Below are 17827 nucleotides of genomic sequence, written 5' to 3'. Positions count from 1 at the left end.
GGGGTTTTTTTAATTTTTTTTTTAATTTTTTTAAAATTTTATTAAAATTTTTAAAATAAAAATTAATTTTTTACTTTTAATTTCATTCTTATCTTTTAAAAGTCAATATACATGACATATTAAAATTTCATGTGTCTATCTTTAATAATAAAGATTTTATACCAATTTAAACTTTGCTCAAATACTGCCCTTACAGGACATAGTACACAATTAATTTTACTATATGTTCTCTACATTTGTTTCTCAGTACTGACCTTTCCACTGTGTGACAATCAATGCAAATCATATGTTAATCTAAAATACCTTCAAAGATGACTTCACGGTGAAGTTCTTGTCAAAGGTTGACCTGCTCTTTTTTTAGATCATTGACTCTCAACATAACAGCATGTAACCAGAACACGTATTTCACTTCCGGATCATCACCAAGGCCTTATTACTCACTGTGCACTGTCGCCAAAATACATACAGACAACAACACCCTGAACTCATATTATCAAGAATAAACAGTTACCTTTAAATCCCTACCAAAACTGCATAAATAAAACTCTTCTATCACCATCAAAATGAGAGAGGAAAAAATGTTCTAAAAATAGACTAGAACTACATTCGTGGGTACTGAACTGGAAGTATTAATTGTGATGTAATTCCTGACAGGCTCCATGTTTTACACCAATTTTAGTCAAACTTTTATATTTGCATGCTATACCTATTTCAACTTTATACATGAAGTCTTTTTGAATTTCCTTGCAAGGAAAACATGTGACACCTGTCAGAAAGTATGTAGTGCTGGTGTTCCACAGGGTGCAAGTTCTGGTCCAAGTGCTCTTGAGAAACCAAAACTAAATTTGCTATATCTTCCTTAATTATAGGAATTTTTCAATGCAGTAAAAACCTAATTGTGATACAAGATAAGCCCTGTCTGAAAATATGTTTGAAAATTACAAATGTTGATAAATTCAGTTTTAATGGCAAATTAAATAAACATTTAAATTTTAAAAACTAAATTTTATTGAAAACTTAAATTTTCATACAAGTTTTAAAACACAGTTTGACAAATTTTAGACAGAAAAGTTGACTAATGAATGATATTTAAAACAAATGGTAGTTTGGGTCTGTATAACTGATAACATTTTCCCCAGGGGTAGTGAAGCATCATAGCTCATAGTGATTTTGGCAGCAAACCGCAATATGCCTGTCCAGATGCATATAGGTGTACACACTAAAGAAACACTGACAGGTGCTATGTTCCACATTTATTGTGTCAGGTACTTAGGCAGTTGTTTCCATAACTAATAGCACATTCAGATTTAAAGTTCTAATGGGACCACTACCATGTTTTATAGCAAAAATGCATTCCATTTCAATGTCGATAACAACAAAAGGTGGCAATGGGATAGGAAAATAGTTTCTAGGGAGGTTCTACCTTACTGAAAAATGGTGCTGATCTCTCTCATGAAAACCTAAGCCATGTCTTTGAGGTGCCATGTATCAGTGTGGTGATATGAACTAATCTTGGTCACTTATGGCAGTACACTGCACATGCCCTTATGAAACCATGCTATTACCACCAGACTACTCAGGAGAGCTTCCAAGCTAATCCAACTCTAACACTTTGTTCCAGATACCAGGCTAGACCTGAAAAGATACAATATGTTTCACTTAATTCTAGAAAACAGTAAGATCTATGTAAATGAAGTTAAAATGTGTTAGATATGGTGATTTCAAATTAACATTAAGGTTGCAAGCATGGGGGAAAATATTAAACTTGACAGAGTGACACTCAAAAATGTGAAGCAATGGCCATGTATTAAAGTGTTAAATTCATCCTAAAAGTATATGAGGTTTCTAGAAGCACATTTAGCCATTTACAAGTTAAATAACTAATCAGGTAGACTATGTATCATAAAGTTTAAGGCAATGTTGGGGCGGTGAGGTTTGATCATTGGTGTAAACATTATTACATACCAGTATACAGGAAAGTCAAGTGACAATATACTAAATTAGAATGTGTTACTATAAGCATTCTTATTCATGAGGGAAATAACAATTTTGGATATTGCAAGTGAATACAGCCAAATGTGGTCATAAAAATCAACTATAAGTACCAATAAATCCTATATCATCAGCTAAATGTGAAATTCTCATCCCCAAAACTTGTAAACAAGGATGGAAATTTGCATATGTGGGACATATACAATGTACTTGTTAAGATCAAATGTGCAAACATAATTCAAATTATCTATTTGAACATTTATATGGTATTTTGAAGAGTGTTGGTTACCAATTATTAAGCTCATTGATTGAATGGAATCAGATATCAGCTGATGTTTCAATACCGCACTCTGTCAAAGTACTAAATTGAAATATGTTACCATACATAGGCATATTCATGATGAAAATAACATTTTGGGATATTTTCAGTGCACATAGCCATAAATGTGCTTTACAGGTTCACTATAGGTAAAATGTCAGCCTATATGATGTACTGAATGTGAACTTTTGATCCCAAACATTCTAAAATGGATGGATATTTGTACATGTGGGATATGTAACCATGTACAAAGTTAAATTCAAATAATTTGTTTGAATGCTTCTTATGTAATCTTTAGAGTGTCAATTAACAAATAGTATTAGTAATTAATAATGCATAAATCAAGATGGATCATTAGAATTCCCATAACATCATATAGGCCACAATGCTGCACTACACCAATCAATATCTTAACCTAACTGAACAATAAAATGGAATGCATTTTGTATTCAACTTACATCATTTTGCTTTTTTCTTACATCCAAGGGTAAATATACCTGGGGGAAGCATATTTTATCCCTTTGACCTGTATTTCATTCTCAGACAGTTTAAAATGATTTAGTAGAGAACTTGAGTAGGTTCTAGTATAAAGTTTTCATCGCTGTCCTCTCACTAAATACCCTATAACTATGTTTATAAACAATTACTGAAGGCTATACAAGCAGATGTTTGTTACTCAGGAAGTGACCCCATCATAAACACATAAATTAACTGATTGGACCCCTAATAAATAGTCTGAATGGCCAATACAAATTATAATTTTGTCTTCATGTATTTTTAATGAAGGTCTCATTTTGACTACAAAGATATTTTCTCTGACAAAATGTGACAAAAATCCAACATTGGAGCTTTTATATGGTGTAGGAATACATACATGCTGATAACATTTAATATGATTCCCAAAAATATTATATATGTGCATTTTAGGGGTTTTTTTAATTTTTTTTTTAATTTTTTTAAAATTTTATTAAAATTTTTAAAATAAAAATTAATTTTTTACTTTTAATTTCATTCTTATCTTTTAAAAGTCAATATACATGACATATTAAAATTTCATGTGTCTATCTTTAATAATAAAGATTTTATACCAATTTAAACTTTGCTCAAATACTGCCCTTACAGGACATAGTACACAATTAATTTTACTATATGTTCTCTACATTTGTTTCTCAGTACTGACCTTTCCACTGTGTGACAATCAATGCAAATCATATGTTAATCTAAAATACCTTCAAAGATGACTTCACGGTGAAGTTCTTGTCAAAGGTTGACCTGCTCTTTTTTTAGATCATTGACTCTCAACATAACAGCATGTAACCAGAACACGTATTTCACTTCCGGATCATCACCAAGGCCTTATTACTCACTGTGCACTGTCGCCAAAATACATACAGACAACAACACCCTGAACTCATATTATCAAGAATAAACAGTTACCTTTAAATCCCTACCAAAACTGCATAAATAAAACTCTTCTATCACCATCAAAATGAGAGAGGAAAAAATGTTCTAAAAATAGACTAGAACTACATTCGTGGGTACTGAACTGGAAGTATTAATTGTGATGTAATTCCTGACAGGCTCCATGTTTTACACCAATTTTAGTCAAACTTTTATATTTGCATGCTATACCTATTTCAACTTTATACATGAAGTCTTTTTGAATTTCCTTGCAAGGAAAACATGTGACACCTGTCAGAAAGTATGTAGTGCTGGTGTTCCACAGGGTGCAAGTTCTGGTCCAAGTGCTCTTGAGAAACCAAAACTAAATTTGCTATATCTTCCTTAATTATAGGAATTTTTCAATGCAGTAAAAACCTAATTGTGATACAAGATAAGCCCTGTCTGAAAATATGTTTGAAAATTACAAATGTTGATAAATTCAGTTTTAATGGCAAATTAAATAAACATTTAAATTTTAAAAACTAAATTTTATTGAAAACTTAAATTTTCATACAAGTTTTAAAACACAGTTTGACAAATTTTAGACAGAAAAGTTGACTAATGAATGATATTTAAAACAAATGGTAGTTTGGGTCTGTATAACTGATAACATTTTCCCCAGGGGTAGTGAAGCATCATAGCTCATAGTGATTTTGGCAGCAAACCGCAATATGCCTGTCCAGATGCATATAGGTGTACACACTAAAGAAACACTGACAGGTGCTATGTTCCACATTTATTGTGTCAGGTACTTAGGCAGTTGTTTCCATAACTAATAGCACATTCAGATTTAAAGTTCTAATGGGACCACTACCATGTTTTATAGCAAAAATGCATTCCATTTCAATGTCGATAACAACAAAAGGTGGCAATGGGATAGGAAAATAGTTTCTAGGGAGGTTCTACCTTACTGAAAAATGGTGCTGATCTCTCTCATGAAAACCTAAGCCATGTCTTTGAGGTGCCATGTATCAGTGTGGTGATATGAACTAATCTTGGTCACTTATGGCAGTACACTGCACATGCCCTTATGAAACCATGCTATTACCACCAGACTACTCAGGAGAGCTTCCAAGCTAATCCAACTCTAACACTTTGTTCCAGATACCAGGCTAGACCTGAAAAGATACAATATGTTTCACTTAATTCTAGAAAACAGTAAGATCTATGTAAATGAAGTTAAAATGTGTTAGATATGGTGATTTCAAATTAACATTAAGGTTGCAAGCATGGGGGAAAATATTAAACTTGACAGAGTGACACTCAAAAATGTGAAGCAATGGCCATGTATTAAAGTGTTAAATTCATCCTAAAAGTATATGAGGTTTCTAGAAGCACATTTAGCCATTTACAAGTTAAATAACTAATCAGGTAGACTATGTATCATAAAGTTTAAGGCAATGTTGGGGCGGTGAGGTTTGATCATTGGTGTAAACATTATTACATACCAGTATACAGGAAAGTCAAGTGACAATATACTAAATTAGAATGTGTTACTATAAGCATTCTTATTCATGAGGGAAATAACAATTTTGGATATTGCAAGTGAATACAGCCAAATGTGGTCATAAAAATCAACTATAAGTACCAATAAATCCTATATCATCAGCTAAATGTGAAATTCTCATCCCCAAAACTTGTAAACAAGGATGGAAATTTGCATATGTGGGACATATACAATGTACTTGTTAAGATCAAATGTGCAAACATAATTCAAATTATCTATTTGAACATTTATATGGTATTTTGAAGAGTGTTGGTTACCAATTATTAAGCTCATTGATTGAATGGAATCAGATATCAGCTGATGTTTCAATACCGCACTCTGTCAAAGTACTAAATTGAAATATGTTACCATACATAGGCATATTCATGATGAAAATAACATTTTGGGATATTTTCAGTGCACATAGCCATAAATGTGCTTTACAGGTTCACTATAGGTAAAATGTCAGCCTATATGATGTACTGAATGTGAACTTTTGATCCCAAACATTCTAAAATGGATGGATATTTGTACATGTGGGATATGTAACCATGTACAAAGTTAAATTCAAATAATTTGTTTGAATGCTTCTTATGTAATCTTTAGAGTGTCAATTAACAAATAGTATTAGTAATTAATAATGCATAAATCAAGATGGATCATTAGAATTCCCATAACATCATATAGGCCACAATGCTGCACTACACCAATCAATATCTTAACCTAACTGAACAATAAAATGGAATGCATTTTGTATTCAACTTACATCATTTTGCTTTTTTCTTACATCCAAGGGTAAATATACCTGGGGGAAGCATATTTTATCCCTTTGACCTGTATTTCATTCTCAGACAGTTTAAAATGATTTAGTAGAGAACTTGAGTAGGTTCTAGTATAAAGTTTTCATCGCTGTCCTCTCACTAAATACCCTATAACTATGTTTATAAACAATTACTGAAGGCTATACAAGCAGATGTTTGTTACTCAGGAAGTGACCCCATCATAAACACATAAATTAACTGATTGGACCCCTAATAAATAGTCTGAATGGCCAATACAAATTATAATTTTGTCTTCATGTATTTTTAATGAAGGTCTCATTTTGACTACAAAGATATTTTCTCTGACAAAATGTGACAAAAATCCAACATTGGAGCTTTTATATGGTGTAGGAATACATACATGCTGATAACATTTAATATGATTCCCAAAAATATTATATATGTGCATTTTAGGGGTTTTTTTAATTTTTTTTTTAATTTTTTTAAAATTTTATTAAAATTTTTAAAATAAAAATTAATTTTTTACTTTTAATTTCATTCTTATCTTTTAAAAGTCAATATACATGACATATTAAAATTTCATGTGTCTATCTTTAATAATAAAGATTTTATACCAATTTAAACTTTGCTCAAATACTGCCCTTACAGGACATAGTACACAATTAATTTTACTATATGTTCTCTACATTTGTTTCTCAGTACTGACCTTTCCACTGTGTGACAATCAATGCAAATCATATGTTAATCTAAAATACCTTCAAAGATGACTTCACGGTGAAGTTCTTGTCAAAGGTTGACCTGCTCTTTTTTTAGATCATTGACTCTCAACATAACAGCATGTAACCAGAACACGTATTTCACTTCCGGATCATCACCAAGGCCTTATTACTCACTGTGCACTGTCGCCAAAATACATACAGACAACAACACCCTGAACTCATATTATCAAGAATAAACAGTTACCTTTAAATCCCTACCAAAACTGCATAAATAAAACTCTTCTATCACCATCAAAATGAGAGAGGAAAAAATGTTCTAAAAATAGACTAGAACTACATTCGTGGGTACTGAACTGGAAGTATTAATTGTGATGTAATTCCTGACAGGCTCCATGTTTTACACCAATTTTAGTCAAACTTTTATATTTGCATGCTATACCTATTTCAACTTTATACATGAAGTCTTTTTGAATTTCCTTGCAAGGAAAACATGTGACACCTGTCAGAAAGTATGTAGTGCTGGTGTTCCACAGGGTGCAAGTTCTGGTCCAAGTGCTCTTGAGAAACCAAAACTAAATTTGCTATATCTTCCTTAATTATAGGAATTTTTCAATGCAGTAAAAACCTAATTGTGATACAAGATAAGCCCTGTCTGAAAATATGTTTGAAAATTACAAATGTTGATAAATTCAGTTTTAATGGCAAATTAAATAAACATTTAAATTTTAAAAACTAAATTTTATTGAAAACTTAAATTTTCATACAAGTTTTAAAACACAGTTTGACAAATTTTAGACAGAAAAGTTGACTAATGAATGATATTTAAAACAAATGGTAGTTTGGGTCTGTATAACTGATAACATTTTCCCCAGGGGTAGTGAAGCATCATAGCTCATAGTGATTTTGGCAGCAAACCGCAATATGCCTGTCCAGATGCATATAGGTGTACACACTAAAGAAACACTGACAGGTGCTATGTTCCACATTTATTGTGTCAGGTACTTAGGCAGTTGTTTCCATAACTAATAGCACATTCAGATTTAAAGTTCTAATGGGACCACTACCATGTTTTATAGCAAAAATGCATTCCATTTCAATGTCGATAACAACAAAAGGTGGCAATGGGATAGGAAAATAGTTTCTAGGGAGGTTCTACCTTACTGAAAAATGGTGCTGATCTCTCTCATGAAAACCTAAGCCATGTCTTTGAGGTGCCATGTATCAGTGTGGTGATATGAACTAATCTTGGTCACTTATGGCAGTACACTGCACATGCCCTTATGAAACCATGCTATTACCACCAGACTACTCAGGAGAGCTTCCAAGCTAATCCAACTCTAACACTTTGTTCCAGATACCAGGCTAGACCTGAAAAGATACAATATGTTTCACTTAATTCTAGAAAACAGTAAGATCTATGTAAATGAAGTTAAAATGTGTTAGATATGGTGATTTCAAATTAACATTAAGGTTGCAAGCATGGGGGAAAATATTAAACTTGACAGAGTGACACTCAAAAATGTGAAGCAATGGCCATGTATTAAAGTGTTAAATTCATCCTAAAAGTATATGAGGTTTCTAGAAGCACATTTAGCCATTTACAAGTTAAATAACTAATCAGGTAGACTATGTATCATAAAGTTTAAGGCAATGTTGGGGCGGTGAGGTTTGATCATTGGTGTAAACATTATTACATACCAGTATACAGGAAAGTCAAGTGACAATATACTAAATTAGAATGTGTTACTATAAGCATTCTTATTCATGAGGGAAATAACAATTTTGGATATTGCAAGTGAATACAGCCAAATGTGGTCATAAAAATCAACTATAAGTACCAATAAATCCTATATCATCAGCTAAATGTGAAATTCTCATCCCCAAAACTTGTAAACAAGGATGGAAATTTGCATATGTGGGACATATACAATGTACTTGTTAAGATCAAATGTGCAAACATAATTCAAATTATCTATTTGAACATTTATATGGTATTTTGAAGAGTGTTGGTTACCAATTATTAAGCTCATTGATTGAATGGAATCAGATATCAGCTGATGTTTCAATACCGCACTCTGTCAAAGTACTAAATTGAAATATGTTACCATACATAGGCATATTCATGATGAAAATAACATTTTGGGATATTTTCAGTGCACATAGCCATAAATGTGCTTTACAGGTTCACTATAGGTAAAATGTCAGCCTATATGATGTACTGAATGTGAACTTTTGATCCCAAACATTCTAAAATGGATGGATATTTGTACATGTGGGATATGTAACCATGTACAAAGTTAAATTCAAATAATTTGTTTGAATGCTTCTTATGTAATCTTTAGAGTGTCAATTAACAAATAGTATTAGTAATTAATAATGCATAAATCAAGATGGATCATTAGAATTCCCATAACATCATATAGGCCACAATGCTGCACTACACCAATCAATATCTTAACCTAACTGAACAATAAAATGGAATGCATTTTGTATTCAACTTACATCATTTTGCTTTTTTCTTACATCCAAGGGTAAATATACCTGGGGGAAGCATATTTTATCCCTTTGACCTGTATTTCATTCTCAGACAGTTTAAAATGATTTAGTAGAGAACTTGAGTAGGTTCTAGTATAAAGTTTTCATCGCTGTCCTCTCACTAAATACCCTATAACTATGTTTATAAACAATTACTGAAGGCTATACAAGCAGATGTTTGTTACTCAGGAAGTGACCCCATCATAAACACATAAATTAACTGATTGGACCCCTAATAAATAGTCTGAATGGCCAATACAAATTATAATTTTGTCTTCATGTATTTTTAATGAAGGTCTCATTTTGACTACAAAGATATTTTCTCTGACAAAATGTGACAAAAATCCAACATTGGAGCTTTTATATGGTGTAGGAATACATACATGCTGATAACATTTAATATGATTCCCAAAAATATTATATATGTGCATTTTAGGGGTTTTTTTAATTTTTTTTTTAATTTTTTTAAAATTTTATTAAAATTTTTAAAATAAAAATTAATTTTTTACTTTTAATTTCATTCTTATCTTTTAAAAGTCAATATACATGACATATTAAAATTTCATGTGTCTATCTTTAATAATAAAGATTTTATACCAATTTAAACTTTGCTCAAATACTGCCCTTACAGGACATAGTACACAATTAATTTTACTATATGTTCTCTACATTTGTTTCTCAGTACTGACCTTTCCACTGTGTGACAATCAATGCAAATCATATGTTAATCTAAAATACCTTCAAAGATGACTTCACGGTGAAGTTCTTGTCAAAGGTTGACCTGCTCTTTTTTTAGATCATTGACTCTCAACATAACAGCATGTAACCAGAACACGTATTTCACTTCCGGATCATCACCAAGGCCTTATTACTCACTGTGCACTGTCGCCAAAATACATACAGACAACAACACCCTGAACTCATATTATCAAGAATAAACAGTTACCTTTAAATCCCTACCAAAACTGCATAAATAAAACTCTTCTATCACCATCAAAATGAGAGAGGAAAAAATGTTCTAAAAATAGACTAGAACTACATTCGTGGGTACTGAACTGGAAGTATTAATTGTGATGTAATTCCTGACAGGCTCCATGTTTTACACCAATTTTAGTCAAACTTTTATATTTGCATGCTATACCTATTTCAACTTTATACATGAAGTCTTTTTGAATTTCCTTGCAAGGAAAACATGTGACACCTGTCAGAAAGTATGTAGTGCTGGTGTTCCACAGGGTGCAAGTTCTGGTCCAAGTGCTCTTGAGAAACCAAAACTAAATTTGCTATATCTTCCTTAATTATAGGAATTTTTCAATGCAGTAAAAACCTAATTGTGATACAAGATAAGCCCTGTCTGAAAATATGTTTGAAAATTACAAATGTTGATAAATTCAGTTTTAATGGCAAATTAAATAAACATTTAAATTTTAAAAACTAAATTTTATTGAAAACTTAAATTTTCATACAAGTTTTAAAACACAGTTTGACAAATTTTAGACAGAAAAGTTGACTAATGAATGATATTTAAAACAAATGGTAGTTTGGGTCTGTATAACTGATAACATTTTCCCCAGGGGTAGTGAAGCATCATAGCTCATAGTGATTTTGGCAGCAAACCGCAATATGCCTGTCCAGATGCATATAGGTGTACACACTAAAGAAACACTGACAGGTGCTATGTTCCACATTTATTGTGTCAGGTACTTAGGCAGTTGTTTCCATAACTAATAGCACATTCAGATTTAAAGTTCTAATGGGACCACTACCATGTTTTATAGCAAAAATGCATTCCATTTCAATGTCGATAACAACAAAAGGTGGCAATGGGATAGGAAAATAGTTTCTAGGGAGGTTCTACCTTACTGAAAAATGGTGCTGATCTCTCTCATGAAAACCTAAGCCATGTCTTTGAGGTGCCATGTATCAGTGTGGTGATATGAACTAATCTTGGTCACTTATGGCAGTACACTGCACATGCCCTTATGAAACCATGCTATTACCACCAGACTACTCAGGAGAGCTTCCAAGCTAATCCAACTCTAACACTTTGTTCCAGATACCAGGCTAGACCTGAAAGATACAATATGTTTCACTTAATTCTAGAAAACAGTAAGATCTATGTAAATGAAGTTAAAATGTGTTAGATATGGTGATTTCAAATTAACATTAAGGTTGCAAGCATGGGGGAAAATATTAAACTTGACAGAGTGACACTCAAAAATGTGAAGCAATGGCCATGTATTAAAGTGTTAAATTCATCCTAAAAGTATATGAGGTTTCTAGAAGCACATTTAGCCATTTACAAGTTAAATAACTAATCAGGTAGACTATGTATCATAAAGTTTAAGGCAATGTTGGGGCGGTGAGGTTTGATCATTGGTGTAAACATTATTACATACCAGTATACAGGAAAGTCAAGTGACAATATACTAAATTAGAATGTGTTACTATAAGCATTCTTATTCATGAGGGAAATAACAATTTTGGATATTGCAAGTGAATACAGCCAAATGTGGTCATAAAAATCAACTATAAGTACCAATAAAATCCTATATCATCAGCTAAATGTGAAATTCTCATCCCCAAAACTTGTAAACAAGGATGGAAATTTGCATATGTGGGACATATACAATGTACTTGTTAAGATCAAATGTGCAAACATAATTCAAATTATCTATTTGAACATTTATATGGTATTTTGAAGAGTGTTGGTTACCAATTATAAGCTCATTGATTGAATGGAATCAGATATCAGCTGATGTTTCAATACCGCACTCTGTCAAAGTACTAAATTGAAATATGTTACCATACATAGGCATATTCATGATGAAAATAACATTTTGGGATATTTTCAGTGCACATAGCCATAAATGTGCTTTACAGGTTCACTATAGGTAAAATGTCAGCCTATATGATGTACTGAATGTGAACTTTTGATCCCAAACATTCTAAAATGGATGGATATTTGTACATGTGGGATATGTAACCATGTACAAAGTTAAATTCAAATAATTTGTTTGAATGCTTCTTATGTAATCTTTAGAGTGTCAATTAACAAATAGTATTAGTAATTAATAATGCATAAATCAAGATGGATCATTAGAATTCCCATAACATCATATAGGCCACAATGCTGCACTACACCAATCAATATCTTAACCTAACTGAACAATAAAATGGAATGCATTTTGTATTCAACTTACATCATTTTGCTTTTTTCTTACATCCAAGGGTAAATATACCTGGGGGAAGCATATTTTATCCCTTTGACCTGTATTTCATTCTCAGACAGTTTAAAATGATTTAGTAGAGAACTTGAGTAGGTTCTAGTATAAAGTTTTCATCGCTGTCCTCTCACTAAATACCCTATAACTATGTTTATAAACAATTACTGAAGGCTATACAAGCAGATGTTTGTTACTCAGGAAGTGACCCCATCATAAACACATAAATTAACTGATTGGACCCCTAATAAATAGTCTGAATGGCCAATACAAATTATAATTTTGTCTTCATGTATTTTTAATGAAGGTCTCATTTTGACTACAAAGATATTTTTCTCTGACAAAATGTGACAAAAATCCAACATTGGAGCTTTTATATGGTGTAGGAATACATACATGCTGATAACATTTAATATGATTCCCAAAAATATTATATATGTGCATTTTAGGGGTTTTTTTAATTTTTTTTTTAATTTTTTTAAAATTTTATTAAAATTTTTAAAATAAAAATTAATTTTTTACTTTTAATTTCATTCTTATCTTTTAAAAGTCAATATACATGACATATTAAAATTTCATGTGTCTATCTTTAATAATAAAGATTTTATACCAATTTAAACTTTGCTCAAATACTGCCCTTACAGGACATAGTACACAATTAATTTTACTATATGTTCTCTACATTTGTTTCTCAGTACTGACCTTTCCACTGTGTGACAATCAATGCAAATCATATGTTAATCTAAAATACCTTCAAAGATGACTTCACGGTGAAGTTCTTGTCAAAGGTTGACCTGCTCTTTTTTTAGATCATTGACTCTCAACATAACAGCATGTAACCAGAACACGTATTTCACTTCCGGATCATCACCAAGGCCTTATTACTCACTGTGCACTGTCGCCAAAATACATACAGACAACAACACCCTGAACTCATATTATCAAGAATAAACAGTTACCTTTAAATCCCTACCAAAACTGCATAAATAAAAACTCTTCTATCACCATCAAAATGAGAGAGGAAAAAATGTTCTAAAAATAGACTAGAACTACATTCGTGGGTACTGAACTGGAAGTATTAATTGTGATGTAATTCCTGACAGGCTCCATGTTTTACACCAATTTTAGTCAAACTTTTATATTTGCATGCTATACCTATTTCAACTTTATACATGAAGTCTTTTTGAATTTCCTTGCAAGGAAAACATGTGACACCTGTCAGAAAGTATGTAGTGCTGGTGTTCCACAGGGTGCAAGTTCTGGTCCAAGTGCTCTTGAGAAACCAAAACTAAATTTGCTATATCTTCCTTAATTATAGGAATTTTTCAATGCAGTAAAAACCTAATTGTGATACAAGATAAGCCCTGTCTGAAAATATGTTTGAAAATTACAAATGTTGATAAATTCAGTTTTAATGGCAAATTAAATAAACATTTAAATTTTAAAAACTAAATTTTATTGAAAACTTAAATTTTCATACAAGTTTTAAAACACAGTTTGACAAATTTTAGACAGAAAAGTTGACTAATGAATGATATTTAAAACAAATGGTAGTTTGGGTCTGTATAACTGATAACATTTTCCCCAGGGGTAGTGAAGCATCATAGCTCATAGTGATTTTGGCAGCAAACCGCAATATGCCTGTCCAGATGCATATAGGTGTACACACTAAAGAAACACTGACAGGTGCTATGTTCCACATTTATTGTGTCAGGTACTTAGGCAGTTGTTTCCATAACTAATAGCACATTCAGATTTAAAGTTCTAATGGGACCACTACCATGTTTTATAGCAAAAATGCATTCCATTTCAATGTCGATAACAACAAAAGGTGGCAATGGGATAGGAAAAATAGTTTCTAGGGAGGTTCTACCTTACTGAAAAATGGTGCTGATCTCTCTCATGAAAACCTAAGCCATGTCTTTGAGGTGCCATGTATCAGTGTGGTGATATGAACTAATCTTGGTCACTTATGGCAGTACACTGCACATGCCCTTATGAAACCATGCTATTACCACCAGACTACTCAGGAGAGCTTCCAAGCTAATCCAACTCTAACACTTTGTTCCAGATACCAGGCTAGACCTGAAAAGATACAATATGTTTCACTTAATTCTAGAAAACAGTAAGATCTATGTAAATGAAGTTAAAATGTGTTAGATATGGTGATTTCAAATTAACATTAAGGTTGCAAGCATGGGGGAAAATATTAAACTTGACAGAGTGACACTCAAAAATGTGAAGCAATGGCCATGTATTAAAGTGTTAAATTCATCCTAAAAGTATATGAGGTTTCTAGAAGCACATTTAGCCATTTACAAGTTAAATAACTAATCAGGTAGACTATGTATCATAAAGTTTAAGGCAATGTTGGGGCGGTGAGGTTTTGATCATTGGTGTAAACATTATTACATACCAGTATACAGGAAAGTCAAGTGACAATATACTAAATTAGAATGTGTTACTATAAGCATTCTTATTCATGAGGGAAATAACAATTTTGGATATTGCAAGTGAATACAGCCAAATGTGGTCATAAAAATCAACTATAAGTACCAATAAATCCTATATCATCAGCTAAATGTGAAATTCTCATCCCCAAAACTTGTAAACAAGGATGGAAATTTGCATATGTGGGACATATACAATGTACTTGTTAAGATCAAATGTGCAAACATAATTCAAATTATCTATTTGAACATTTATATGGTATTTTGAAGAGTGTTGGTTACCAATTATTAAGCTCATTGATTGAATGGAATCAGATATCAGCTGATGTTTCAATACCGCACTCTGTCAAAGTACTAAATTGAAATATGTTACCATACATAGGCATATTCATGATGAAAATAACATTTTGGGATATTTTCAGTGCACATAGCCATAAATGTGCTTTACAGGTTCACTATAGGTAAAATGTCAGCCTATATGATGTACTGAATGTGAACTTTTGATCCCAAACATTCTAAAATGGATGGATATTTGTACATGTGGGATATGTAACCATGTACAAAGTTAAATTCAAATAATTTGTTTGAATGCTTCTTATGTAATCTTTAGAGTGTCAATTAACAAATAGTATTAGTAATTAATAATGCATAAATCAAGATGGATCATTAGAATTCCCATAACATCATATAGGCCACAATGCTGCACTACACCAATCAATATCTTAACCTAACTGAACAATAAAATGGAATGCATTTTGTATTCAACTTACATCATTTTGCTTTTTTCTTACATCCAAGGGTAAATATACCTGGGGGAAGCATATTTTATCCCTTTGACCTGTATTTCATTCTCAGACAGTTTAAAATGATTTAGTAGAGAACTTGAGTAGGTTCTAGTATAAAGTTTTCATCGCTGTCCTCTCACTAAATACCCTATAACTATGTTTATAAACAATTACTGAAGGCTATACAAGCAGATGTTTGTTACTCAGGAAGTGACCCCATCATAAACACATAAATTAACTGATTGGACCCCTAATAAATAGTCTGAATGGCCAATACAAATTATAATTTTGTCTTCATGTATTTTTAATGAAGGTCTCATTTTGACTACAAAGATATTTTCTCTGACAAAATGTGACAAAAATCCAACATTGGAGCTTTTATATGGTGTAGGAATACATACATGCTGATAACATTTAATATGATTCCCAAAAATATTATATATGTGCATTTTAGGGGTTTTTTTAATTTTTTTTTTAATTTTTTTAAAATTTTATTAAAATTTTTAAAATAAAAATTAATTTTTTACTTTTAATTTCATTCTTATCTTTTAAAAGTCAATATACATGACATATTAAAATTTCATGTGTCTATCTTTAATAATAAAGATTTTATACCAATTTAAACTTTGCTCAAATACTGCCCTTACAGGACATAGTACACAATTATTTTACTATATGTTCTCTACATTTGTTTCTCAGTACTGACCTTTCCACTGTGTGACAATCAATGCAAATCATATGTTAATCTAAAATACCTTCAAAGATGACTTCACGGTGAAGTTCTTGTCAAAGGTTGACCTGCTCTTTTTTTAGATCATTGACTCTCAACATAACAGCATGTAACCAGAACACGTATTTCACTTCCGGATCATCACCAAGGCCTTATTACTCACTGTGCACTGTCGCCAAAATACATACAGACAACAACACCCTGAACTCATATTATCAAGAATAAACAGTTACCTTTAAATCCCTACCAAAACTGCATAAATAAAACTCTTCTATCACCATCAAAATGAGAGAGGAAAAAATGTTCTAAAAATAGACTAGAACTACATTCGTGGGTACTGAACTGGAAGTATTAATTGTGATGTAATTCCTGACAGGCTCCATGTTTTACACCAATTTTAGTCAAACTTTTATATTTGCATGCTATACCTATTTCAACTTTATACATGAAGTCTTTTTGAATTTCCTTGCAAGGAAAACATGTGACACCTGTCAGAAAGTATGTAGTGCTGGTGTTCCACAGGGTGCAAGTTCTGGTCCAAGTGCTCTTGAGAAACCAAAACTAAATTTGCTATATCTTCCCTTAATTATAGGAATTTTTCAATGCAGTAAAAACCTAATTGTGATACAAGATAAGCCCTGTCTGAAAATATGTTTGAAAATTACAAATGTTGATAAATTCAGTTTTAATGGCAAATTAAATAAACATTTAAATTTTAAAAACTAAATTTTATTGAAAACTTAAATTTTCATACAAGTTTTAAAACACAGTTTGACAAATTTTAGACAGAAAAGTTGACTAATGAATGATATTTAAAACAAATGGTAGTTTGGGTCTGTATAACTGATAACATTTTCCCCAGGGTAGTGAAGCATCATAGCTCATAGTGATTTTGGCAGCAAACCGCAATATGCCTGTCCAGATGCATATAGGTGTACACACTAAAGAAACACTGACAGGTGCTATGTTCCACATTTATTGTGTCAGGTACTTAGGCAGTTGTTTCCATAACTAATAGCACATTCAGATTTAAAGTTCTAATGGGACCACTACCATGTTTTATAGCAAAAATGCATTCCATTTCAATGTCGATAACAACAAAAGGTGGCAATGGGATAGGAAAATAGTTTCTAGGGAGGTTCTACCTTACTGAAAAATGGTGCTGATCTCTCTCATGAAAACCTAAGCCATGTCTTTGAGGTGCCATGTATCAGTGTGGTGATATGAACTAATCTTGGTCACTTATGGCAGTACACTGCACATGCCCTTATGAAACCATGCTATTACCACCAGACTACTCAGGGAGAGCTTCCAAGCTAATCCAACTCTAACACTTTGTTCCAGATACCAGGCTAGACCTGA

General features: G+C 31.9%; 1 long non-coding RNA gene across 1 annotated transcript in view; it reads right to left on the bottom strand.

Moving 5' to 3' along the window:
- Positions 1-17716, bottom strand: part of LOC149768953 (uncharacterized) — a 41823-nt gene extending 24107 nt beyond the window's left edge. Inside the window, exons 1-6 of the long non-coding RNA XR_016419580.1 lie at positions 17611-17716; positions 14374-14585; positions 11135-11346; positions 7898-8109; positions 4661-4872; positions 1424-1635 (exon numbers count right to left, since the gene is read on the bottom strand). This is a non-coding gene — a long non-coding RNA (uncharacterized LOC149768953). The remainder of the gene's footprint in view (positions 1-1423; positions 1636-4660; positions 4873-7897; positions 8110-11134; positions 11347-14373; positions 14586-17610) is intronic.
- Positions 17717-17827: the final 111 nt, after the last annotated feature.

The sequence above is a fragment of the Sinohyriopsis cumingii genome, unplaced genomic scaffold, assembly GCF_028554795.1.
Source record: "Sinohyriopsis cumingii isolate HCF-2022 unplaced genomic scaffold, ASM2855479v2 utg005167l, whole genome shotgun sequence".
In the NCBI taxonomy this organism is placed as follows: Eukaryota; Metazoa; Mollusca; class Bivalvia; order Unionida; family Unionidae; genus Sinohyriopsis; species Sinohyriopsis cumingii.
The sequence above is the reverse complement of the archived record's forward strand: the minus strand, read 5'-3'. Positions and strand labels throughout refer to the sequence as shown.